Source organism: Cololabis saira, chromosome 2 (assembly GCF_033807715.1).
Source record: "Cololabis saira isolate AMF1-May2022 chromosome 2, fColSai1.1, whole genome shotgun sequence".
In the NCBI taxonomy this organism is placed as follows: domain Eukaryota; kingdom Metazoa; phylum Chordata; class Actinopteri; order Beloniformes; family Belonidae; genus Cololabis; species Cololabis saira.
In genome coordinates, this window is record NC_084588.1 from 51182366 (window position 1) to 51208007 (window position 25642).

General features: G+C 40.2%; 1 protein-coding gene across 1 annotated transcript in view; it reads left to right on the forward strand.

Moving 5' to 3' along the window:
• Positions 1 to 25642, forward strand: part of LOC133456739 (NT-3 growth factor receptor-like) — an 89757-nt gene that overhangs the window by 32732 nt on the left and 31383 nt on the right. The gene's annotated exons all lie outside the window — the stretch shown is intronic.

Here is a 25642-nt window from a genome sequence, read left to right on the forward strand (position 1 = left end):
AGGAAGGAAGGAAGGAAGGAAGGAAGGAAGGAAGGAAGGAAGGAAGGAAGGAAGGAAGGAAGGAAGGAAGGAAGGAAGGAAGGACGGACGGACGGACGGACGGACGGACGGACGGACGGGAGAAAAGAGGAAGGAAGGGAAGAAGGAAGGAGAGAGCAGGAGGAAAGAAGGAAGGAAGGAAGGAAGGAAGGAAGGAAGGAAGGAAGGAAGGAAGGAAGGAAGGAAGGAAGGAAGGAAGGAAGGGAGAAAAGAGGAAAGGAAGAAGGAAGGAGAGAGCAGGAGGAAATAAGGAAGGAAGGGAGGAAGGAAGGAAGGGAGGGAGGGAGAAAGGAAGGAAGGAAGGAAGGAAGGAAGGAAGGAAGGAAGGAAGGAAGGAAGGAAGGAAGGAAGGAAGGAAGGAAGGAAGGAAGGAAGGAAGGAAGGAAGGAAGGAAGGAAGGAAGGAAGGAAGGAAGGAAGGAAGGAGAAACAGGAGAATTAGGTAATTTTGACCCGAAGACCGTACAAGCGTTAAACCTTCAGAGAACGTGTGAAGACAGTAGAGTATTTAATGTATTAATGTGTTTAATACTGACGTGAAGACAGTAGAATATTTAATGTACGCCGTGATTGTGATTCTGCAGCCAAACGTTCTCAGCCCCAGAGAGGCAGGAGCGACTGAGACTTATCTGTGTCACGATGACACGCCGTGTGAAGCCTGAACCGGAGCAGGCACCAGTTCAAAAGGCTTTTTCTCTTCTCCACATTCTGCATCCTCTTGTGTCTTTGTCTTTACCCTCTTAAATTAAACTGGGAGAATGAAGCAACAGTGTAGTTTTAATTGTAAGAGGACTGAAGGAAAGCGGAAAGGAAGGGAAAAGGGGAAAAAGATCTGCAAACTTCATTCAGTTTGTTCTTGTTCCACATAAGTACATTTTAATTTACATGTCATGTATTTATGCTTAAAGCTTGCATATTAAGATGATGTTTTCACTCAGGGAAAATATCAGTGGAGAGACATAAAGGATACTTCCCAAATATGCAAAAACTTAAGGCACTACAACATTTCTCAGTATTAAGAAGGTATATTAGCGAGATGTTTCTGTGCTCGTCCTCGACACAGAGATGACAACGTTGCCAAAACACATAACAAGCTTTTGATTTGTGTTATCATCAGATATCCACAGTTCTGTCCAACTATTTCCTGTTGATCACGTTTTCACGTTGGCACAGAAACCTTTACGTCCAAAGGGCTGTCTCCAGCGATCGCCGTCACCTCGGTGCGTGACGGTTTAACTGCGTGTCTAACCGGGTTACATACTGGATTTCAGCTCATGAGACGTGAGAAATTCACAAAAGCTTCACATCAAGCTGTGCCCTCTCCGGGGCTGGAAGGCTGAGCCGATGTAATTCCTGAAACGGCCACTTGATGGCGTCTCCGGAAGCGAGTGAAACTACTTTGTGTTCAGACTAGGGGTGGGTTAATACAAGTAACTCACGATTCAATACTGTGGCGATATGTGGCCCACGATAACGATAATATTACAATACACGATATTTGATATATTGTAAGAAATTTCATCAACGATATATCACGATATATGTGACTGAAAAAGAAAAAATACCCATAAAAAGGAAAACGTCTGTAGTTAAGTCATTTATTCAATGCCAAAACTTCCTACAATGTACAAAGAAAGTGCATTTGTATAAACCTCACTGCCTCCTAGACTTGTAAATGTAAACACTGTACAGCTGGACACATTAAAGTCCATGAACACAATAACATGTTTTATATAAACCAGGACAGTGCACTGCTTTGTTTCTAATACTGAAAAGACAGTAAGCAACTTAATTTTGCATAGTACCTCACTGCCTCCTAGTCTTTACAGCTGGACTAATTGAAGTGCATGAACAATAGTGCGGTGACAACCGCGTAAATCCATTATGTGTGTTGTAATAAAATATCGATATTTGCCATCAGTTTATCGATTATTTATTGCGACAGAGAACACAACAATATATTGCAATATCGATTTTTTTCCCCACCACTAGTTCAGACGTCCAGCTTTGGCGCGGAAGCGACACGTCAACAGCTTTGACTTTTCCCATCCGTGACATCTGCATAGCGGTGCATTTTGACATTACTCATCCACTTATAGTCACACATGTTGGTCCGCTGCAAGTATTTGTCATGTGGCAGCGACCCCGCGGAAACATGTCTGATGTCCTTGGGCTTTTCTCTGAGTCACTGATGACATGCCACTTGTTGCCTCAGTAACCAAATGATGATGAAGGAAAAAGCACAAACACCAGGCAGCACAATGACGATCTTACAAAATGTAACGGTGAAGCAATGGAGGCTGATCCTGCCCTACATATCTAATGGTGCTTTTACACTAGTACCTACTCAGTGTGACTCCACTCGCCTTGCCCTCGTTTCTTTTCGATACCCAGATGAGAAGAAGGAGGTTGGAGAAGCTGCTGTGACGTATTTGATTGTGTATCTAAACGAAGAAGACAACAACACTAAAGATGTAGAACCTGGAGGAGATGATAGATGTGCTGCTGGGTCTCTGGCTTGTATTCCATACCAAGTTAAAAAGTGAGAATGAGAGAAGTTTCAAGCGGCAACACTTTTTTTTAGTTTGTTTGTCTCGGCGCTGCTGAAAAGTCAGCTGGGAGCTGTGAGCAGCTATAAAGTGACAGAGCTCCTGGTAGATCTGGTCGTTCCTTATCGCCTCTAGATCCCTTTTTAATTCTCTCCTCAGCACCAGGTTTATGAACATCTGCACCTCAGAGTTGGATCATGAAACAGACGTTTGCGCTGCCATTGCTGGTGGAATAAAATGAAGAAGCCGTGAGCCGCTCTTGCGCTGATTCCCGCTTCCTGACTCAAACGTCTGACTCCAACCCCCCGACCAATCGGTGGCCTGTAGTGTGATGACGTCAGATACAGCCGACTCAGCCGTTTAGAACCTCGGCAGAATAGGTACAGAAAAATTATCAACCCAGCACGCCTCCACCCCTAGTGGAAAAGAGGAAAACCGGGGCGAGTCGAGTCGTGCTGAGTAGGTACTAGTGGAAAAAGCGCCATTTGTGTTCACATGTCCAGCTTTGGCGCGGAAGCGACACGTTAACAGCTTTGACTTTTCCCATCCGTGACATCGGCATAGCGGTGCGCTTTGACATTACTCATCCACTTAAAGTCACACATGGTGGTCGCTGCGAGTATGTGGCAGAGGACATGTCCGATGTCCTTGAGCTTTTCTCTGAGTCACCAATGACATCAGTAACCAAACGATGATGAAGGAAAAAGCACAAACACCAGGCAGCACAATGATGATCTTACAACTAGAGATGCACCGATCAGGATTTTGAGGGCCGATCACCGATCTCCAAAATCAGTGTCTGCCGATCCCAATATTGCCGATCACCGATCACAGCGAGGAATCTATAAATTCTTCAATATTGTTGTCTCATGTACAACACTGACATTGCATTATTAGGTATCAAAATTAGGAGATGAGAAAGTATCATGAATTGACCACCGCGTTACACCAACGCAGAGCCTACGGCATAGGGTACGCCGTAAGGCTGATTTATGGTTCCGTGTTACACCAACACAGAATGGTGCGCGTCACCGCGTACCCTACGCCGTAGGCTTCTTGCTGTTGTTGCTGTTGTTTATACTGTAGGCCTCTGTTACAGGTGAGTTAGCGGCGTTGCTGCACGATCCTGTTCTTTATAGTCCTTGACTTGAGAAACTTTCAAATGTCCTATCAGCTTTGTTGTGTTGAAATCCTTTTATAACATTCCTCCTCGGGGTATTTCCTTTGCACACAGCTTGCAAACTGTAAATGTGTTGTCCTTTTCGGACATTGTAAAACTCCCATAGGGCTTGGCCGGTCACGCCCCCTCAGGAGACCTGAGACTGAGATGCGGGAACGCAGCGTGGGCAGCGGTTTGTTGTTGTAAACGTCATCAGATCGGCTCGCTTTGAACTATTATTTTGAGAACTCCGATCAAAACCGATAGGGGCATTATCGGGCCGATACCGATCGGTTGTCGATCGATCGGGGTTCAGCTTCATACCCCTGCAGAGACGACACCTTGCAAGTAGCTTCAACACAGACTTGAACCACTAGAAGACCCTATGGGGTAATTTAGAACTTAGTGTCAGTCATGCCAAATGCCCGATAATGACATTTGGCCACATATCACATCTGACTGTAAATTGCTTTTCGTCTGTCACTTGACTTGTTGATTCCTGCCTTTTGTGCTTTGAACTTACTGTATAAAAGTCCTGTTGTCAAACCACTCTGGGTCGGCACACCAACCCAGCCATGCGCTGCGTGGGTCTGTTCACCACCGGCTTACTGAATAAAACTCACTACTCCACAGCGGACTTCTGAACTGTTTTTGATAATATTTCTCAACAATCTCTACTTACAAAACGTTTTGGTGAAGCGATGGAGGTTTCTGGCCATATCTACATATCTAAGAGGAGAGGACCGAACACGGTGTTGCAACGTCCCATCGTCCCTCGTCTCCTACATCTTCTCGTGCTGCATCACTGCTCGCGAGCTCAGGACTGGTCCTCATGGAGGCTCTCCACCGTAGTTCTACTTCTGTTTAAACTCTTAATGGAAACAGCTAGCAGTGTATCTGCATATTAACATATTTCCTGTAAAAACTAAAGCTTAGGAGAAAAAGAACAAGAGTCAGAGTCGGTGACTGGATCAGGCGCTGCTCACCAACCAATCTGCTCTGCTGCAAACTGAAACTCTGCTAAACACAATAGACTTTTGTGTGTTTGAGAAAGTAAAACACTCTGTTGCCGTTGAGGGAGTTACCCGCCAGAGTAAAAGAGAGTTACCCGCCAGAGTAAAAGTTTGTTGCTGCCAGACTGTTGAAGCATGTCGCCCGTGTCGCCGATGCCTCGCACTAACGCCTCAGTTCACGCCTTAGGTGCTGCAATTAATTTACTCCTCGCAAAAGCAATGAAGAAAAAGATAATCGTGGCATTCTGCTCCTCAAGGCTTACATAAATAATGTTGGGAAAATGCGAAAGAAAAACATTTGATGAAAGACAATTAATCATAAATTCACTGGGAAGCCTGACCCTGAGGCACGTTTTAACTTTCACGTCAGTCTTAAGAGTGATTAAGTCTCTCGCAATGGGTCATTGTTATATTTTAAATGTTACAATTATGCTTTAAAAAATGAAGAAAAGTTTAAAAGAATCCCAGCATAGACATGAAATGAAGAACCTTTCTCTATTTGGTGTTAGGAATGGGCGATATTTTACCGTTCACGATGAACCGTCAAAAAAATTCCCCACGGTAAGAATTTGTATCTCACGGTAAAAAGGATAAATTCCTGTTGATGATGTTTTTGTGTAAAACTGATTTATGATTCTGTGTTAAATCCACGCACAACGTACGTGAAGGAAGGAAGGAAGGAAGGAAGGAAGGAAGGAAGGAAGGAAGGAAGGAAGGAAGGAAGGAAGGAAGGAAGGAAGGAAGGAAGGAAGGAAGGAAGGAAGGAAGGAAGGAAGGAAGGAAGGAAGGAAGGAAGGAAGGAAGGAAGGAAGGGAAGAAGAAAGGAGAGAGCAGGAGGAAAGAAGGAAGGAAGGGAAAAAAGAAGGAAGGAAGGAAGGAAGGAAGGAAGGAAGGAAGGAAGGAAGGAAGGAAGGAAGGAAGGAAGGAAGGAAGGAAGGAAGGAAGGAAGGAAGGAAGGAAGGAAGGAAGGAAGGAAGGAAGGAAGGAAGGAAAGAGGAAGGGAAGAAGAAAGGAGAGAGCAGGAGGAAAGAAGGAAGGAAGGGAAAAAAGAAGGAAGGAAGGAAATGAGCCTGAAAGAAAGAAAGAAAGAAAGAAAGAAAGAAAGAAAGAAAGAAAGAAAGAAAGAAAGAAAGAAAGAAAGAAAGAAAGAAAGAAAGAAAGAAAGAAAGAAAGAAAGAAGGATAAATTCCCGTTAATTATGTTTTTGTGTAACAAACATGGCGGATCTGAGAGAGAGATAGATTTATAGTTACAAAGATGGAGTTGAATTGGTATTTTTTTTAATCATCATTTTTATCGTTATCGGGATAAATGCCAGAAATGATCGTGATACATTTTTTAGTCCATACCCATCCCTATTTGGTGTGTAATAAGCTGGGAGCTGCAGACAGACCCGGTGACTCCAGCTCCATCTCCAGCGTCCGAGTCCCTGGACGCCCAGACTTGAACTTGTGCATTTGAAAAACTAACGGCTAAAGTTTTAGAACCTGGAATAATACTTTAAAACTACTAGAGAAATGAAGCCTGAGGCGAGTTGAGGAAGACGGTGACCTGAGTATTCAGAGGTGTGGGCGCAGCCACTGGAGTGCCAGCCAAATGGTGATTGTGGTCCTTTTTTCATTTTTCCAAGGGTAACAAAGCAATCCTGCTCGAATGATCTCACCTGCAGATAAACTAGTGATGTGGAGAAGATGCGGGGGAATCTGCAATCTTGTGCAGGAGGTAGTTGAAAAGCCCTGAGCCCAGCGTGGAGGAGATAAACATCAGACGCCGGACAACAGCAATATTTCAAACCGCTCCACTTAATAGAGTTTCCTGCTAGATAATTATACAATTTCTACTTGCACATTAAGATCTTTGAGACTCTCTTTCAGGTCTTTGAACTGAAACACATCACAGAAACCTCTCTGCGTTTGTGTTACCAATGCAAATGTTTATCGACACGGCCCACCCAGAGCATATTTAACTTCTAATCTTGACGTGAGATATTTTAAAAGCAGAGTTATCGATCAGGACCAGAGTTGAAACCATCCGTCAAGTATTGCCGGGTTTGAAAAGGTCACGAAGCTTCCTTAAAGGTTATCTCCGTCCGTGTGATGCACTTCACTCCCCAGCCCTCAGCACTACAGTCTAATTCTGCATTTCAAACTTCTTTCATTTACAGTGATAGCCAGCGCTTTTAGGGCGACTTTAATGGCGCTTTTTTCTACTAGTACCTACTCAGCTCTACTCATCTCAACTCGACTCAACTCGGCCAAGTTTCTTTTCCACTATAATTCAGCACCTGGAGCAGAAGTAGGAGGTTGGAGAAACTGCTGTGACGTATTTGATTGTGTATCTAAACTAAGAAGACAACAACACTAAAGATGTAGAACCTGGAGGAGATGATAGATGTGCTGCTGGGTCTGTGGCTTGTGTTTGATATCAAGTTAAAAAATGAGAGTGAGAGAAGCTTCAAGTTTGTTAGTTTGTCTCTGTGCTGCTGAAAAGTCAGCTGGAGCCGTGAGCAGCTATGAAGAGACAGAGCTCCTGGTAGATCTGGTCGTTCCTTATCTCCCGTTTAGATCCCTTTTTTACCCTTGTGCTGTCTTTGGGTCAAGGAAGGAGGAAGGGAAGAAAGGAAGGAAAGAAGGAAGGGAGAAAAGAAGGAAGGAAGGAAGGAAGGAAGGAAGGAAGGAAGGAAGGAAGGAAGGAAGGAAGGAAGGAAGGAAGGAAGGAAGGAAGGAAGGAAGGAAGGAAGGAAGGAAGGAAGGAAGGAAGGAAGGAAGGAAGGAAGGAAGGAAGGAAGGGAAAAAAGGAAGGAAGGAAGGAAGGAAGGAAGGAAGGAAGGAAGGGAAAAAAGGAAGGAAGGAAGGAAGGAAGGAAGGAAGGAAGGAAGGAAGGAAGGAAGGAAGGAAGGAAGGAAGGAAGGAAGGAAGGAAGGAAGGAAGGAAGGAAGGAAGGAAGGAAGGAAGAGAGAAAAGAAGGAAGGAAGGAAGGAAGGAAGGAAAGAAGGGAAAAAAGGAAAAAAGGAAGGAAGGAAGGAAGGAAGGAAGGAAGGAAGGAAGGAAGGAAGGAAGGAAGGAAGGAAGGAAGGAAGGAAAGAAGGGAAAAAAGGAAGGAAGGAAGGAAGGGAGGAAGGGAAAAAAGGAAGGAAGGAAGGAAGGGAGGAAGGGAAAAAAGGAAGGAAGGAAAGGAAAAGACAAGGAAAGAATGTACGAGGGGAAAAAAGAAGGAAGGGAGAAAAGAGGAAGGGAGAAGGAAGGAGAGAGCAGGAGGAAAGAAGGAACAGGAGAATTAGGTAATTTTGACCCAAAGACAGTACCAGGTTAATTCTCTCCTCAGCACCAGGTTTATGAACATCTGCACCTCAGAGTTGGATCACCAAACAGACTTTTGCGCTGCCGTTGCTGCTGGAATAAAATGAACCAGAATCTCCGTCAGAGTCTCTTTCTCTGATGTCACATCCTGACTCAGACGTCTGACTCCAACCCCTCGACCAATCCCTGGCCTGTAGTGTGATGATGTCACAGCCCGACTCAGCAGCTTAGAACCTCGGCAGAGTAGAAACAGGAAAAGTATCTACTCGGCACGTTAGTCCCTAGTGGGAAAGAACCAAACCAAAGGCGAGGGGAGTCGGGCTGAGTAGGTTCTAGTGCAGGGGTCTTAGACTAGATCAGGCAGGGGGCCACATCTGCAAAAAGACTGTATGGAGAGGCCCGCACGGAACATTTGGGGGTTTTCAAAATGTATTTTGTACTCAAATAGGAAGATTTACGTATATATAATATATTTGTGCGCAGGAATGAGTGGGAGAATATCTGTCTAGTTTACATTGTAGTGGCCACTCACTAGCAGAACTGTTTAGTTTCAGTAGGTTAGAATTCACAAGAATCTAGCCGTTATTAATGATGACGATGTGTTTTCTGTTAATGTTCTGTTACCGTTGGTAACGGGCTGTTAAAAACGAGAGAATGAAATGTCAATGTCAATGTCAATTTTATTTATAAAGCACATTTAAAAACGACTGAGGTCGACCAAAGTGCTGTACAGTATACAACAAAATGAAACAATACCAAAAGAAAAACACAGTACACAGTGTAGAAACAATAAAACCACTAACATACTAAAATGATCAAGAAAATAGAGAATAGACGACAAAGAACAGACACATAAAGTGCACAATCACTTCACACAGATGTAGGGAACTAATTTGTCATACACTAAAAGCCAAAGAAAATAAATAAGTTTTCAAAGAAGACTTAAAAACCACTAGGGTCTGAGCAGATCTAACATTTAGTGGCAAACTATTCCACAGCTTAGGGCCGGCCACCGCAAAAGCTCGGTCAACTCTAGTTTCTAATATTCTATTCTAGTAGCGGAATACCGGTAAAGAAGTTTTTTCTTCGTCCACAAAAAGCCTACAGCATAATAATGATGTATTAATTGTCTCCAGATTTAATCATTGTGAATGTTAAATATAATATTCAGATAAAGAAATATTATTTTAAATCCATGTTCATTTTGAAACCATGCATTGTGCAAACTTAATGAAGTTGATATTGACCTACTTTTAATAAAACAAGCCATAATGACAAAGCACCACTTTCCACCAAGATTTCCTTATTTGAATATTATATTAAGCATTGAGCACAAGCATCGATCGATCGGGACAACACTACTTTCCCCTCCTTTTTTGAAATATGACCAGGGGCCACATAAAAGCTCCTGGGGGGCCGCAAGTGGCCCATGGGCCACCAGTTGAATATCCCAGAAGAGGATGAACTCTGAGCTTGGCCGGTCAAGTCACTGCGGTGACGGAGGAGGAACGGAGCGGCTCCTCACCGGGACTCTCCAATCAGCTCCCTCAGATCAACGCGATCCTCTGCTCTTTTCTTACCTAATTGAATTCTTCTGGAGAGATTTGCCTCTCAGCTGCAGATTGATCATATCCTGGAATTGGAGGAGACTCGCTCCATGAAGGACACGTGCTGAACATTTAATCCCCTCCTGGCGCCGTACGCCCGGCACCGTGAGCCGTCCCCCAGCGGGCCCTTGGCCTCCAGAGTCTCTGTGAACCGGGTCCAAAGGAGAAGCTGCTTCCAGACAGAACTCCAGTTGTAAAAATAAATCAGGGGGGATGGTGGATTTTATCATATGGGGACAGATAATTTGTGCTGATTACAAATAATATAATATATTACAAATAATAGCAGTGACCAAAACAGCTGCAGGAATACTGCAGGAATGACATAGCAGCAGTTAAATGCAGCCTTCTGTAAGCTTTAAATATCCACTGGGCTTACATCAAATACATCAAAACACAACAATAAAAAACACTTTTCTGAACTTATCAATATGACTCTGTCCTTCACAGGATAAGTAAAATGGATCACTGCAAAAACTCACAATCTTAACAAGAATATTTGTCTTATTTCTAGTTAAAATGTCTCATTTTAGTAAAAAAATATCTCATTACACTTAAAACAAGACTCATCACTGGAAAAAAACAACAATTTTCACCTGTTTCAAGTAGATTTTCACTTCACCGTTTTTATTTCAGGGGGATGCCATACCCCCTCATCCCCCTCAACTCCAGTTCTGCTTCCAGCCCACGTTAAACACGCTGCCCGTCACAAACAGCGACACCAGAATCTTAACAGATGGCGTCATAATCTATAATAAAAGCCCCTTAAATGCAGCTCAGTGTACAATATGTCCAGACGACATCTTTCTTTCCGCATATACATTTTCTAAACATGTTGGCGAGCCTTTCCTTTCCTCCCAACGTTGTGAAACAATGCAACATTTTCTAACTTTTTTTTCGTTAATAAGGCTCATAACGCCCTTGTTTTTGCTGAAGCTGATGATTTCCTGAAGTCTTACTGAATGTTCCACGAAACCCCTGAGATACGGTACGACCCGGCCCTCACTTCACAGCTCTGTAGTCCAGGGGCCACCGTTAGTCCAGGGGCCACCGTTAGTCCAGGGGCCACCGTTAGTCCAGGGGCCACCGTTAGTCCAGGGGCCACCGGTAGTCCAGGGGCCACCGTTAGTCCAGGGGCCACCGGTAGTCCAGGGGCCACCGGTAGTCCAGGGGCCACCGGTAGTCCAGGGGCCACCGGTAGTCCAGGGGCCAGAGCCAAACATTTCACTCATCAGCACCACTCGAGGTGACCAAACTTGCTTATAATTTTTGAAAAGATCTGTCTATAGATGATATTCTGGTATAAAACCTTCCTGAGTGGCAGCTGGATCAGAGTTATCAGCTCATGAAGTTCAGAAAATTACATTTTAGATGCTGCTGCATATCCTGGTTTAGACTCACGTACAGGAAATCTGTCAATGTTTCACTATATTGTCTTTGGTATCATTTTAACGGGGATCTTTAAAGCATTCATTCAAGCTAAGATGTGATACATTTCCTGAATCCTTATTAGTGATGCACCTATTGTTCGGTAACCGAAATTGTTCGGCCGAAAATGGCAAAAAAAACACTTTCGGTGTTCGGTGGAATTAATAACGGCGTTGTAAAATAAGGAAATAGACTGGCCGCTCCGTCCCGTAACGTTGCGCACTACATAAATCGTTGACCAACCAAAAACTAACCCCATAAGAATTTTACCAACATTCACCAGGAGGTGGAACCAAAACAACATAATGCTGGGAAATTTAAAAAAATTCATTTTTTTATGTTCAATAAATATTTTCTAGCTTGTAATTTTGTAAAAGATTGTTTTCTTTGAAAAGCATGCCTAAATCAAATTTATTTGATTTATGCAATGGTGAAAAAATTTGCAAAATAAATGAAAAACTGCTGAAGTGTTCATGTTCGGTATTGTTCCGTATTCGGCCAAGTGTTTATTATTATTTTCGGTTTCGGTTTCGGCCACAAATTTTCATTTCGGTGCATCACTAATCCTTATGCTCCTGTGAATATTCCAGTTTTTGTATTTTGTGTCTCTGTTGTTCTTAGATGACACAGGGATAAAGATAGTATATCATTTAGGCGAAAATGGTGTAAAAATGTGTGTTGTTTATAGTTTAAAGAGCTGCAGTGACCTCTATGTTGGTCAGAAAGATTCACGTCTTTGCTTGAATAAATGCTTAAAATGATACCAAAGACAATATAGTGAAACATTGACAGATTTCCTGAACATGAGTCTAAACCAGGATATGCAGCAGCATCTAAAATGTCATTTTCTGAACTTCATGAGCTGATAACTCTGATCCAGCTGCCACTCAGGAAGGTTTTCATACCAGAATATCATCTACAGACATGGATCTTTTCAAAAAGTATAAGCAAGTTGGTCACCTTGAGTGGTGCTGATATCTGATCTGTAACATGGACTACTGTTCATAGCAGCAGGTTTGAGTCCACAGCCTGCACCCCCTTTAAAACCGGTGCTACAGCTTTGTGCTTCACATTTCTGAGCAGCGTCAGATGCTGCACAGTGTCATGAATCATGAGCTGGATCGTTCATGTGATGCTGCAGAACCCTGCAAACCTGAATGACGTATTTTCAGACTCCACGTTCATCATTTTGAAAAGAAATGTCCTAATTAGATGGGTAGAAAGCCTTGATGACATTATTATATGAAATGTTTTGTTCATCTGAGTTTCCAGTTCGCTGGTTTGGTCAATTTCTTTCTCTAAAAGGAGCAATTTGAGGATGGCCGGCTGCCAAATGTTTCTGACTGACGTCAGAAATTGGACAAATAACCAGGATAACCAGGATGCATCTCTTTTCTTTTTTTTTTTTTTTTATTTTCTTTATTATTATTATTATTATCCTCACATCTTACATTACACAACTGGTGTACAATTGGTTTACAATTATTGTCGGGAAGAAAGAAAAACATCAGCATGTCCAAACATAGCTGTTGCCCTATAGTTGTGTGATGTTGAAAGAAACAAAACCTGCGTACATTTATATTTTTAAGGAAAAACAAACAAACAGAACTAACTAAAGACAAACAAACAAAAAAAAGGAACAATGATGAATCAAAACGGGATGTGTGGGCTTGGAACAGCGACTACATTCAGTCATAGGGAGACCAAACTACAATATTATAAGGGTTTGCATTAGCGATGGGCGGTATGGACTAAATAATTTATCACGATCATTTCTGTCATTTATCCTGATAACGATAAAAATGTAGATAAAAAAAATACCAATTCAACTCCATCTTTTTAACTATAAATCTATCTCGCTCTCAGATCCGCCATGTTTGTTACACAAAAACGTATCAACGGGAATTTATCTTTCTTTCTTTCTTTCTTTCTTTCTTTCTTTCTTTCTTTCTTTCTTTCTTTCTTTCTTTCTTTCTTTCTTTCTTTCTTTCTTTCTTTCTTTCTTTCTTTCTTTCTTTCTTTCTTTCTTTCTTTCTTTCTTTCTTTCTTTCTTTCTTTCTTTCATGCTCATTTCCTTCCTTCTTTCCTCCTGCTCTCCTTCCTTCCTTCCTTCCTTCCTTCCTTCCTTCCTTCCTTCCTTCCTTCCTTCCTTCCTTCCTTCCTTCCTTCCTTCCTTCCTTCCTTCCTTCCTTCCTTCCTTCCTTCACGTACGTTGTGCGTGGATTTAACGCAGAACCATAAATCAGTTTTACACAAAAACATCATCAACAGGAATTTATCATTTTTACCGTGAGATACAAATTCTTATCGTGGGGAATTTTTTTGACGGTTTATCATGAACGGTAAAATATCAACCATTCCTAGTTTGGATATACACACATACAAGTGGGTGGAAACAGTAATTTAGTTTCTAGGTAATTGTGACTCTTGTAGATAGGAGACCCATTTTGACCAAAGCATCTCTTTTCAAAGCCACATTTTTTCTTGTAAACTCAAAAATTGAGTATGTATATTTATAGATAAACAGGCAGAGAGAGTTGTGTTGGATCCCGGGGAGAGTGTAATTCTGGTGCTAGAGGTAAAAGCAAACGTGTATCTGAGTTAACCCGGCCCTGGTCCGGTCCCTCCATCCTCTTACTTTAAGCCACTTAGGAAACCAGAGCTGATGTTGCTCCTGGTTCTGAACGGGAACGACCCCGAAGGCCGAACAGTCTGATCCTCCACGGGAGGCAGGAATGGATCAGAGATGAGACGGTTAGATTTCCAGAGAGGAACAGCAACTTTTGCGCTAATATGACGCAACCAATACAGAGGTTCTTTTCAATTCAGGAGACTTGTTACAATCTTAGAGGTGTCTGCAATTTCACTGTACAAAAAGCTAAAAAAGGTCTGAAAAGGAGATGTGTCTCCATCACTGGAGTTAAATTCTGGAATGATGCCAACATACATTTAAAAACATGTCATTCTTTTGTTGTATTTAAGAAAATGGTTTGTAAAGCTATTTTTGAAGCTTATAAGTGCAATTGACCATCTGTAAATGTTTCTTTGCTTTTCTATTATTTATTTACCTTTTGTTGTTTCTTTGCTTTTCTATTCTCTTTTTGGTTTTCTGGAGGTTGGTAGCCAAAAATAGAAAGTTGGTACAATAGGATAGGCTTTTATAAGCATTTTGCTTCAGCCTATGCCTTTTCAGTTATTGTTCAACACATTGTTGTTGTTTTGTGTTTGTGTTGCAATGACTGAATAAACTTCATTCATTCAACTACTACGTGGCTCTAGCTACTCTACCGTTGGTCTCGATCTTCTCCTCTCCTGTTCTGTTCTCTTGTACTTTTGAATGAATGAATGAATGAATGAATGGTTTATTTCGGACAGAATACATTGAGACATTTACATTCATTTTACAAATAAAATAAAAGGTAAATAGAAATGTCTGAAAAAGGAGTAGGCTGAAGCCGAGGGCTTATTATAGCCTATCCTGGGCAGTGTGTATTCACACAATATGGCATCCGGTGGATGATAATACACAAATAAGAAGAGAAATATATAAAAAGAAAACAAAGAGAAACTGTCATTGCATTATATTATATAAAATAGTAATACCAATAATGCAAAAAGGGGTTTATAGTGGTGCTATTTTCATGTTAATCTATAATCGGCTATACCAACATAATTAACAGATTTCTTTATAACTGTTTATCATTTTATATTGAAAATTTTTTTTGAAAACATAAATTGAGGTACACATTCTTAAATCCTTATCACAGCAATTCCACAATTTGACACCTTTCACTCCCGTCCCATTGTATCCCGTAATAAACCTCTTTTTCTCACCACGCAATCACACAACGAGTCCACGGAACGAGAAGAGAAGAAACACGGACGTACACACTCCTCCGTCCTGCTGAGCGTGACAAAGATGAAGCAAACGAGTGAACGTCTAGTGCTGGATTTCTGCCAGAGAAGTGGCCGACCTTTAGAGACTTTAGAGACGCCGGCGACGTCCGGATCTGGAGATCTGGGGGAAAAACCAAGACCGGCCTGTTGTGACATTGAAACAAAGCTTAAGGTGATTCAAGAAGATCTAGCGTGAGGGCGGGGGTTTGGGGCTTTCATCAGCATTTATTCCAATTTAAATAATCACACATGTGTCCACATTGCATGTACTTTAATCACGCTGCGTATTCCTGCGCTAAAAGTCACATTTGCATGCAGTGCGGCCTTTCTGGCAGTAATCCAGTCCTATAAGATCACCTATTTGATTAAACATTGTTCTGCTCAGCAGGACGGAGGAGCTGTAAAGGGCGCTGACATATAACTGCTGACAGCAACAGAAAAACCTGGTGAACCTTGTGGACGCCACGATCTGCCCTCCATTAGTCCCAGATTAGGAGAACAGGTTTCCTTTGTCTCGGAGATAAACATCAAAATGTGGTCAAAACTTTTACACGTATGCAGAATATTCTGGCAGATTTAAAATGGCCTTTTTTGTCTTTATGCAACATTTTTTTTACTTTTTTTTCCATAAAGAAGGCTCATAATGAAACCCCTGAGACTGGTTTGAGTCCACATCCTGCACCTCCTTTAAAACCGGTGTTACGGCTTTGTGATTCATTTCTGAGGAGCATCAGATGCTGCACAGTCAAGAAGGATGGAGATAAATCATATAGATCAGTGGTCCCCAACCTTTTTTCCTTGTTCCCCCTACTTTTGTCTAAAACCAGCCGGGCCCCCGACCCGTACGTACTAGCACCAAAAGAGTAAAGTTATTCGTTACAAACCTTTAATTGAAAAAATTACCATTAATTGTGTTTTTTTTTGTATAGATATCTTTATTGAGGGCATTAAAAAAAGAAAAAAACAAGATTTACAATAACAATATAATTATCAATATTTTCCCCCCTTTTTTTTACTTTTCATAACATTAATTAAACCAAAATAAATAAATAATAAGAGAAAAAAAATAAGAAAAAGAAAAAATAAATTAAAAAAAGGAAAAAAATAAATAAATAAATAAGTAAATAAAAATAAAAACAACAGCATACCCCTCTCATTAATTGTGTTTTTTTTATACATTTCTCTTTTATTTACCCTGTACTTTGTTTTTCTCACCTTCCTTTTGTGTCACCAATGTATAAAATACGCACAAAAAATACAAAATACAAAAAAAAATATTTCTGAAAAATGTCTCTTTTAATATAAGAGCAACCTTTTTTTTAACATTTTTACTTTAACAACCTGTCGGAGTAGTAGTATGATTAAATGTTGAATAATGATATAATAATACGTTTTTAAGTTTTTATCCTGATAAATAACTTAGTATTTTAAAATGATTTTAAAATGAGTGGATTTATACAGACTTGGATTACTGTATTCCATTAGGTGTGTTATTATGATTTTTTATTTTTTATTATTTATAACATGTGCAAATATAATTTTTACCACTACATATCCTCAAAGCAGACAAAGTTTCGCGCCCCCCCAGGGGGGGCCCGGACCCCAGGTTGGGAGACACTGATTTAAATCATATGATGTCGCAGAACCTGCAAACGTGAATGATGTATTTTCAGACTCTACTTTTACATTTTGCAATGGAATTTCCTAATTAGATGGGTAGTAAGCCTTGATGACATTATTATATGAAATATTTTGTTCATCTGAGTTTCCAGTTCGCTGGTTTGGTCAATTTCTTTCAACAAAAGGAGGAAATTGAGGATGGCCGGCTGCCAAATGTTTCCCAGCGTCTCCAACCGCCCGGCTCTGCACGCCACCTGCTCCTGGAAACAGGCCCTAAAGGAGAGTTAATCTGAGTTAAATGTGCCAGGGGGACATGAATACAACTCAAAGGAAAGTTAATTTAGCTGTTTATAATATGTTACTTTGCCGGTGTTGTAGTTTCAGCAACAAGTGGCACAAAAAACCCCTTAGTCATTTTAAGTTAGAAAGACTGGATGAAGAGAAGGGATGGATGAGACAGAGGGATGGATGAGACAGAGGGATGGATGAGACAGAGGGATGGATGAGACAGAGGGATGGACCAGAGAGGAGATTTGTGAATGTGGTCAGAGAGGGTGGGCAGTGGTTTGGTGTGACGGAGGAATATTTAGAAGACAGGATGAGATGAAGAGATGAAGAGACCGATCCACTGCCGTGACCTCTAAAGTGAAGGGCCAAGTCACGGGAAAAGAAAAGAAAAGAAAAGAAAAGAAGAAACCCCAGAAAGGCCGACTGCTCAAACGTTAACCTTTCAGAGTTCCAGCATGTGGTGGTAAAAGGTCTTTGCTGCACTTAGAAAATAACCTGCATTCACAATTAAGGCCGTTTAAACGGTGCGACTGCATTGATGTGGTTTTTATCTCGCAGACAAAGTCGCGCGGGGTCAAACGTCACGCCGTCCACGTGCAGATCCCTCGCCTTTCCGAGCTGTTGCCGAGTAATTTCAGAGTGAGATGAATCTGGAGAGGATCAGAACTCAATGACACGAGGCAAAACCACTCGCTAATTATAGTCATTTTCATTTTGGGCAGAAAAGCTTGAGCTTATTCGTGTGTGAAATGTTGATACCTTTCAGAGCTCGGGCCGGTGCTCCCGCCGCGGTCGGCCCCGGCCAAATCCCCGCCGTGGGATTGGCTGAGCCCGTGGTGAACGGTGACACTCGGAGGGTTCGGTAGTTTCCAACCGGGGCCGGATCGGCAGCGCGGTGACACAGAACAGTCCGGGGGCAGACGTGCAAACGTGCAGCAGCAGATTCCTGGCTGGGAATGTTAGCGGCGGTAAAACACTCCGGGCCGGCGGCTCCAGGACCGGAGAGTAACTGGTAAACAGTTACTTTCACCTGGAGCAGCTTTTGGAGTCACGGGTGAGAGGCTGGAGAAGAACAACTATAAATAAATCACCAGCAGACGCAGGACCACAATTCATACTTTCAATACAGCAGAATATAGAAAGATTAGCTGAATGTGACTTCTGGAAATAAATAGATTTGATTTGATTTGATTTGAAGATTTTTTTTCGAACATGCATGATAAAAGAAAGAGTACAAAAAAGTAAAAAAAAAACAGAATACAAATATATATATGTGTGTACAGCACTTGGGGAGACCTCATGGATCCACCAACATGCTCGAAACAGAGTATGGAATGAAGTAAACTCTTATCCAGTCCTACCCCTGACATCTTACATCAGAATCAGAAAAAGCTTTATTGCCAAGTCAGACGTAAATCAGACGAGATAACTTGACTCCGGTTCACACCGATGGCACCATTTGTACGGACGCCATTTTTAGAGGAAGGATGACTCTGGGATGGGGGGAGGAGGGAAAAAAAGGCATCTTCACACTGTGTATTAAATACATAGTATCAAGGTGCAAAAAAACACCTCAGCACAGAAAAGCAACATACACACAACAAAACAACATCATAGATTGTGGGCAAGTCGGGGAGGGGGGGATCCTGGCACAGTTCATCCAAGTGAGGGCTGCGGCCTCCGTGGCACTCGAACTCGGCGTCCGTGTCAGGGGGGCTAATAAGAGGGGAGCCAGGGAAGGCGTTGAAGGTTGAAGATGAGGGGGGTGTGGTTATCAGTAAGTGTGTGTGTGTGAGCGGTAAGTCTGTGACACTTCGCCCAAGAGCTGCTCTCAGCCATTGTCCTTGATGTTATCAGACGGCCCGGTACAGTTCTGAAAACAGGTCCACAGATGTTTTGAAAGGGGAAGGCAAGTGGGGGCAGAGCCACTCGTTTACATTCCACCAGGGAGATTGTGACTGGAGCAGAGGGCCAAGCTGCTCTGTCAAGGTCAGATTGTAGAATCAACAATTGTATGAAAGACCGGCAGACTCCAGTAATTTTCCGTCTGCCGTTAAGTCTCTGATACCTCAATGCGACTCTAAACAGACGAATTTGTGATCAATTCCCGCCGAGCGCCGAGGTTCCAGCCTCTCCAAGATCTTCTCCATCTTGCAAATGAGCTCAAAGACCGCTGCCAGCCTACGATTCTGTTCAAGAATCGCATCTAGCTTGCGGCTTTGCTCTCCAAGCGTTAAAGTTTGAGTGCTTAACCCCTTGCTCATTCCTCCAGTAACGTCGGGCAGCTCAGAAAGGGCCAGGACGGCTGTCGCCGACTTCCGCGATTGTCGATAGGCCAGGAAAATCCCCACTCCAATTAGAAGAAATCCTGCTATCATAAATCCAATTATGAAGGCGTCTTCCACGTCCTCGACGGACATAATCTTGAGGCACAACGGCTTCCAATTTTTGTAGGAATCCATTGTGTATCCAGCAAAAAAAGTCCCGTCAGGACAGGAGGGCTCCCTTGTCCCCTGACTTCTCGTCGCAAAAATTTGGTCAATTGTGCTGAGAGACCAGTCAATCAATTCCATGATTATAGAGTTACATTCTTACATATAATAAGACGAGTTTCAATAAGCTTACTTGTAAAACACCCATACCTACTTTAATAGCTGTTCTATACAGTGATGTAATACTCAATTATATGTATATATAAATATAGTCAAAATCAAGGCAAACAAAAGAAAACAAAACAAACGCCCATCATTTAGTTGTGCTACTATGTATGTATGTACTAATAGAAGTAATTATAATGTATAGTATTACATTATCATTACTTTACTATAATACTACAATATAATAGAGAACAATAGACAGCAATTGTGTAACAATATACTTGAATAACTATATAAGTTTAGATATGCTATATATACATTGGTTAATATATTTACCTCCAATTACAGTATATCCATAAAAAATACTATAAATCTATATATCAACATATCTACATATAACTATAAATCAATATATATTAATAGAGATATAGATACACAAATACTGTATGTATTTGTAGGGCTGGGGATCGATTCAAATGTCAAGAATCGATTTGATTCCGATTCTTAAGATTCAGAATCGATTATCAAGATTTGATTCGATCCAATTCGATTTGATTCCGATATTGATTTGGGTTAGTGTTATTAAAACAGTTTTTTGAGCTGTTGCATGAATTATATGACTGTAGTTATGCAAAATATGAATACTATTATTATGTATTATATTGAGATTCAACAGCAAGTATTGGCAGCTAATGATGCTGTAAGGGCCAATCAGCTCCCAGAATGCTGATAGAACTGAAACAGAAACATATTTTTTCCCACATTCCGTTTAAATTTTTTCCATTTTCGGTCTATTTTGGTTTTTAATTTTTGAGCATTTGGTTTTTAGCATTTTTTGCAAATGTAACCCCAAGACAGTGTATAAAGTAATGAAATATAGACAATTTATGCAATCATAACTCTTTAATGTTTTCATACCTTTAAACATATTTAAAGGCAAAACACATAACACCAGTTATTCTCGTGTCCAACAAAACATTCCTTTTTTGGGGATAAACAAAAAAATAACCAAAAGTTGTAATGTAATGATAAAAAAAAATACAAAAATAAATAAAATTTAAAATAAAAAAAAAAACAAAAACCCAAAATAAAAAAAAAATCGATCTTTAGACATATGAATCGATTTTTAGGAATTAATATGAGAATCGATTTAGAATTGGGAAATCGATTTTTTTTCAACACAGACCTATGTATTTATAATATAGATGAATCCATGACTGCAGATGCGCAGCAACATGGAGAACATGCACAAAAGTGAAATAGATACTAAAATGCTCAAACATAAGAACATATTGTACAGAATGTGTTATATAAGGATTTGACATTCTCTCTATTCAGCGTATTCAGGAACAAACCTTGATATATTCACGGCTGTTGTGGAGAGAGACGCGGTTAAGGCCAGTAAAGGCCACGCAGGACGCACATGTAGCCATAATTTACTGAATACTATGATCACTATAAAGCATCTACAGGCCTTGTTGAAAAAATAATGGCCGGGTCCACAGAGAGCAGCACTTAGTAGAGGCAACTGCTTGACTGATCGGCCCATAATTCAGGTCATTCTTCCCCTGAGAGGATCCCTCCCTGGCAATTCTTTGATATCTCAAGCAATCAATGGAAATTTCATTCTCGCTATTTTTTTCATTTGGCTTTGAGGTCCCTTTGATAGAACCCCCCGTCTCCCACTCTCCCACTCTCTCCTTTTCTCCCTCAAGTTGCTCCTTTTCCCAAGGATTTTCACTTGCAGTTTGCTGGAAATCCATTGTGCTGAAATCCCCACAGCAGAAATCATCTTTGATACAACCGCAATTTGGTCAATTTCGCCTGTCCCTTTCTCTTTTTTTTTAATATCGGTCCGTTATTCTCCAGATCAATCTTGTGCTGTTAATTTTATTGAGGCAAACTGACTCAGGTTGCAGGATTTTTCACACTTACCCTGTCAAACGTGCAGCGGGAAGAACGTCCCCTGTTGTCTCCAGACTTTCTATCTGCAAAATGGATGCAGAATGATTTTTTTGCATTTCAGCTTAAGAATGTTGTTGGTACTGTAGGTTCCCTGAGCATGAATATACATCACGGGGATGAAATGAGGCAATAAAATGAGTTATGGGTTCTTTTATCTAGCCCACGCTTCCTGTGCGCAACACATGCTGGAACTCAGTGTTCATCACATGAATAAAAACCAATAAGTTTGAGGGAAAATGGGCCGAGCTGCTGATGGACGCGCTCCCTCCCGCCCTCCGCTCTTATCTGCTGCTGGAGAATTGGCCAAGAGAGTCTGCATTTACTTTTCATGCCTGGATTACGCTGTTAAAGTGTAGAAAGAGCAAAGACAGTGTACTTCATTACAATATTTACGATATAACGCGTCTCACTTAAGCTTATTCAGCAATGCTGTGCACAAATCAGATTATACGATTCTGACTCAGAATAAAGTTGGAAAAACAAAATAAAAAACCCTCTTTTAATAATAATAAAGGGGAATTGCATTTACTTTTCTTATCCAATTTTTCTCAACTTCATTTCATTTGTTCTGTTACATTAATTATCGCATTTCGAGCTTCATTAAAACAGTAAACAGTTTTTTGCGTTTTATACTAGCAGCCCCTCCCCTTCACATTAAAAAATATATATATATATACATATACATGTATATATGTATATATATATATATATATATATATATATATATATATATATATATATATATATATATATATAAAAATTAATATATATATATATATATATATATACACACACATTTTATTTATATAATTATTATATAATTATATATAATAAAATATATATATATATAATTTTACATATATAAAAATTAATATATATATATTAATTTTTTATTTATATATATATTTTATTTATATAATTATTATATAAATATATATAATAAAAAATATGATATATAATTTTATATCTATAAAAATTAATATATATAATTTTTTTATTTATTTATATATATATATATATATATATATATATATATATATATATATATATATATATATATATATATATATATATATATATATAAATAAATAAAATAAATATAATCCTAATATACCGGACCAATGTGTAAAGTGTAACGTGGAGAGGGGTACTTTGTTACATTATGCTTGGTATTTTATCCCAGATTATCACATTATATTCCTATTTGTCCACTATTGTGTATCTTAAGTATATTTCCTGATAACTTCAAAATAAACAGTGAAAAGAAGAGTATGATAACTTACTCTCTGCTCCAGGCGAAACATACGATAGCATTGTTTTGTTTTGGAAGAACCAGCCAAACCAGACATGAAGCAACGGAACAAAGAACTCTAGAACTGTCTGGCATTAGAGAAACATCTGCCATGAAAGGGAAATCTGTGACTTTTGGGAAATCTGGGGACAGTTTCTGCGTTTTATGAGGAGTAATCCATCGGGACCTGTACTGGATGATTCTGTTGAATGAAAATGGAGGGAGGATTCTGTTTTTTTGTTGTTTTGAGTTTTGTGTGCAATGTTTTTTATCTTTGTTGTTTTTGTCTCTGTATCTTTATGTCTGCTATGCTTGTGTGTTTTTTTCATTGTTTTTTTTATTTTATTGTACATTTTATTAACAGATATAACTGTATTGTTGTACTAATTGAAAAAATGTCAATAAACATAGTGTTAAAAAATATATATACATATATATGATATACAATATATATATATATATATATATATATATATATATATATATATATATATATATATATATATATATATATATATATGTCTCAGGTTTTTACCAACATGGTATTAACCATTAATATCTATGCAGACAAAAAAAAAACAGCAAATAAGACAGAAATGCCTTAATCTCCAATGCTAGATTTCCTTCCCACGATGATTTAAAGGAGCATGAGGCAGGATTGAGGCAGGATTTATGAGTAGTATACGTTTTAAGTTTTCTAGTAATAATGTCAGATGAAGCGTTCCAAACCCAAAAGAATGATTCCTCTAGTGTATCTCTCCGTTGCCTTGAACAGGCTGTGTGCTGCAAAATGTGCTGCAATTGTGGGGCCGAATTTCCCGCGCTGTCCTGCAGATGTGACGTCACATGACGCTGCATGCACGTTCTCCCGGTTCTCCCGTGCCGGCTTCACTGTTGGCTGCAGTACCCCCAACGGCCGTCGTGGTGAAGGGTGGCGCTAGAGAGTCTCATTTCTTAAAAGGAGCCTCATGCTCCTTTAAAGATTTCTGATGGAAGAGTTATGTTGTTCCATCTTTTTTGTCAGTGTATTTGTGTGTAGTGGTGTGTGATTGATAGATAGATAGATAGATAGATAGATAGATAGATAGATAGATAGATAGATAGATAGATAGATAGATAGATAGATAGATAGATAGATAGATAGATAGATAGATAGATAGATAGATAGATGTGTGATGGTGGGTGGCTAGAGGTCCGTCCACCAGCCGAGCGACCGCTGCTCCGCGTCAGCCTTGCCCTCCTAATGTGCACAATGTGGTTTTGCAGTAACGTTGTGGTCCAGGAGGCAGCACTTCCTGCTCTGATATATAACTGCATGTTTCTGAATCCATGAAGATGTCAGGGGTCGGTCGCGTCGCTGCCTCTCCAGCACTACATGGATGTAGTGGACTGTAGAACAAGAAATACCCAATATCATTTTCAGATCTTTTTCTTTTACACGTTTGCTCCTCAGACTCTCCTTTCATGGAACATGCCTTTGTTCCAAGAATGTGTTGCAATCACCTGTTGACGTCACTTCTCTGAAATAACGTCTTTGTTCTCGTACAAACTTATTTTGGAATATGATGAAATGTGATGAAATGAATGAATGAAATCAGGATGATGAGAAAAATGCATAAAATAACTTATTTTGTCTAAATACACAAAAGGTAAAAGTAAATCCAAGAATCGTGAGAATGCTGCCTTTATTTGTTTTCTAGCATTTTCATGAATTCTGCAAATGTTTTATGATTGAAGTTGTTTGACCGCATTGATATATAATTTCACATTTCATCAAAATTACCTTTAAGGAAGCGTGGTGACTTATTATTGCACTTTAACCCACATTCACCCACAGTCTGAGCTCTTGAATGTACATTTTCAAGTCATTACCATTTTGCACAGACACAGGGGGCGAAGGAGAGCGTCAGTTTAAGTGCTTCTTAATTTAGAAACTAATGATGGTTTGTGAAAAAGGCAGCTACATTTTTTCACCTGGTGCTTTAAAAGGGATTAGAAGACTGTAAAAGTTACTTAATCCTTTGGGTGATGTTTCTGAGGAGCATTTCCTCTCGCATGAACTCGTCTGTGCATAAAGGGGGGGGGCAGTGTAATGTACAGTATTTGTACGAGTTGCTGTTAGGGCTGAAACGATTCTTCCAATAATTTGAGTAATTCGATTACAAAAAATTATCAAGGAATTTTCTCTTCCTCGAGGAATCGTTTAATTTTGCAGCTCAAAGCATCGTATTTCGCCCGGACTACGTTTAATGCGGCACCACGCGCCGACGCCGCACATGTAAAGGAAGAAGAAAGAGGAGGATATGTTTGGTTTTAGTAACATGCCATGCTCAGGCGGGAGACACATGTAACTTTATGTTTAATCCACGCTATATAGGACTTGGTCACCAAGGTGCATTCTGGGTCGCGGCGGCCGTGTTGGATGCCTCGTGAGTGTAAACAAACAGTGTAGTAGCAGCGTAGTAGCACCAAGTGAACAGACGGAACACAAAAAAAAAGATGTTAAACTGCTGGAAAGGAACTGGAATTTACCGGGATACCTTAAACAAGGAAGCCAGGGAGCGGTATATGGAGAAAATAATGATTATTAACGGTTTAGATTCATATGAAATCCCTACTAGTAAGGACTTATTGCCGCAGTTCTGCACAACCGGCGTCTTCAGCTACCTTGTTTGCAAGTGTTTGGCAGCTGCTTTGGTAAATGGTTTGTGTGAGTGTTTGTGGTAAACTGTGGAAGGTTATGTTTGGTCATCTTACAGCCGCGATCCAAGCGAGCCGACGACTCTTTTACTGTTATATCAGATACTTGGTTGCTCTCATAATTTTATTTTGAACACTGCCAAAACCCAAACTTAAAACTTAACTAGAACTTAAAATGTGCTTGACACAAA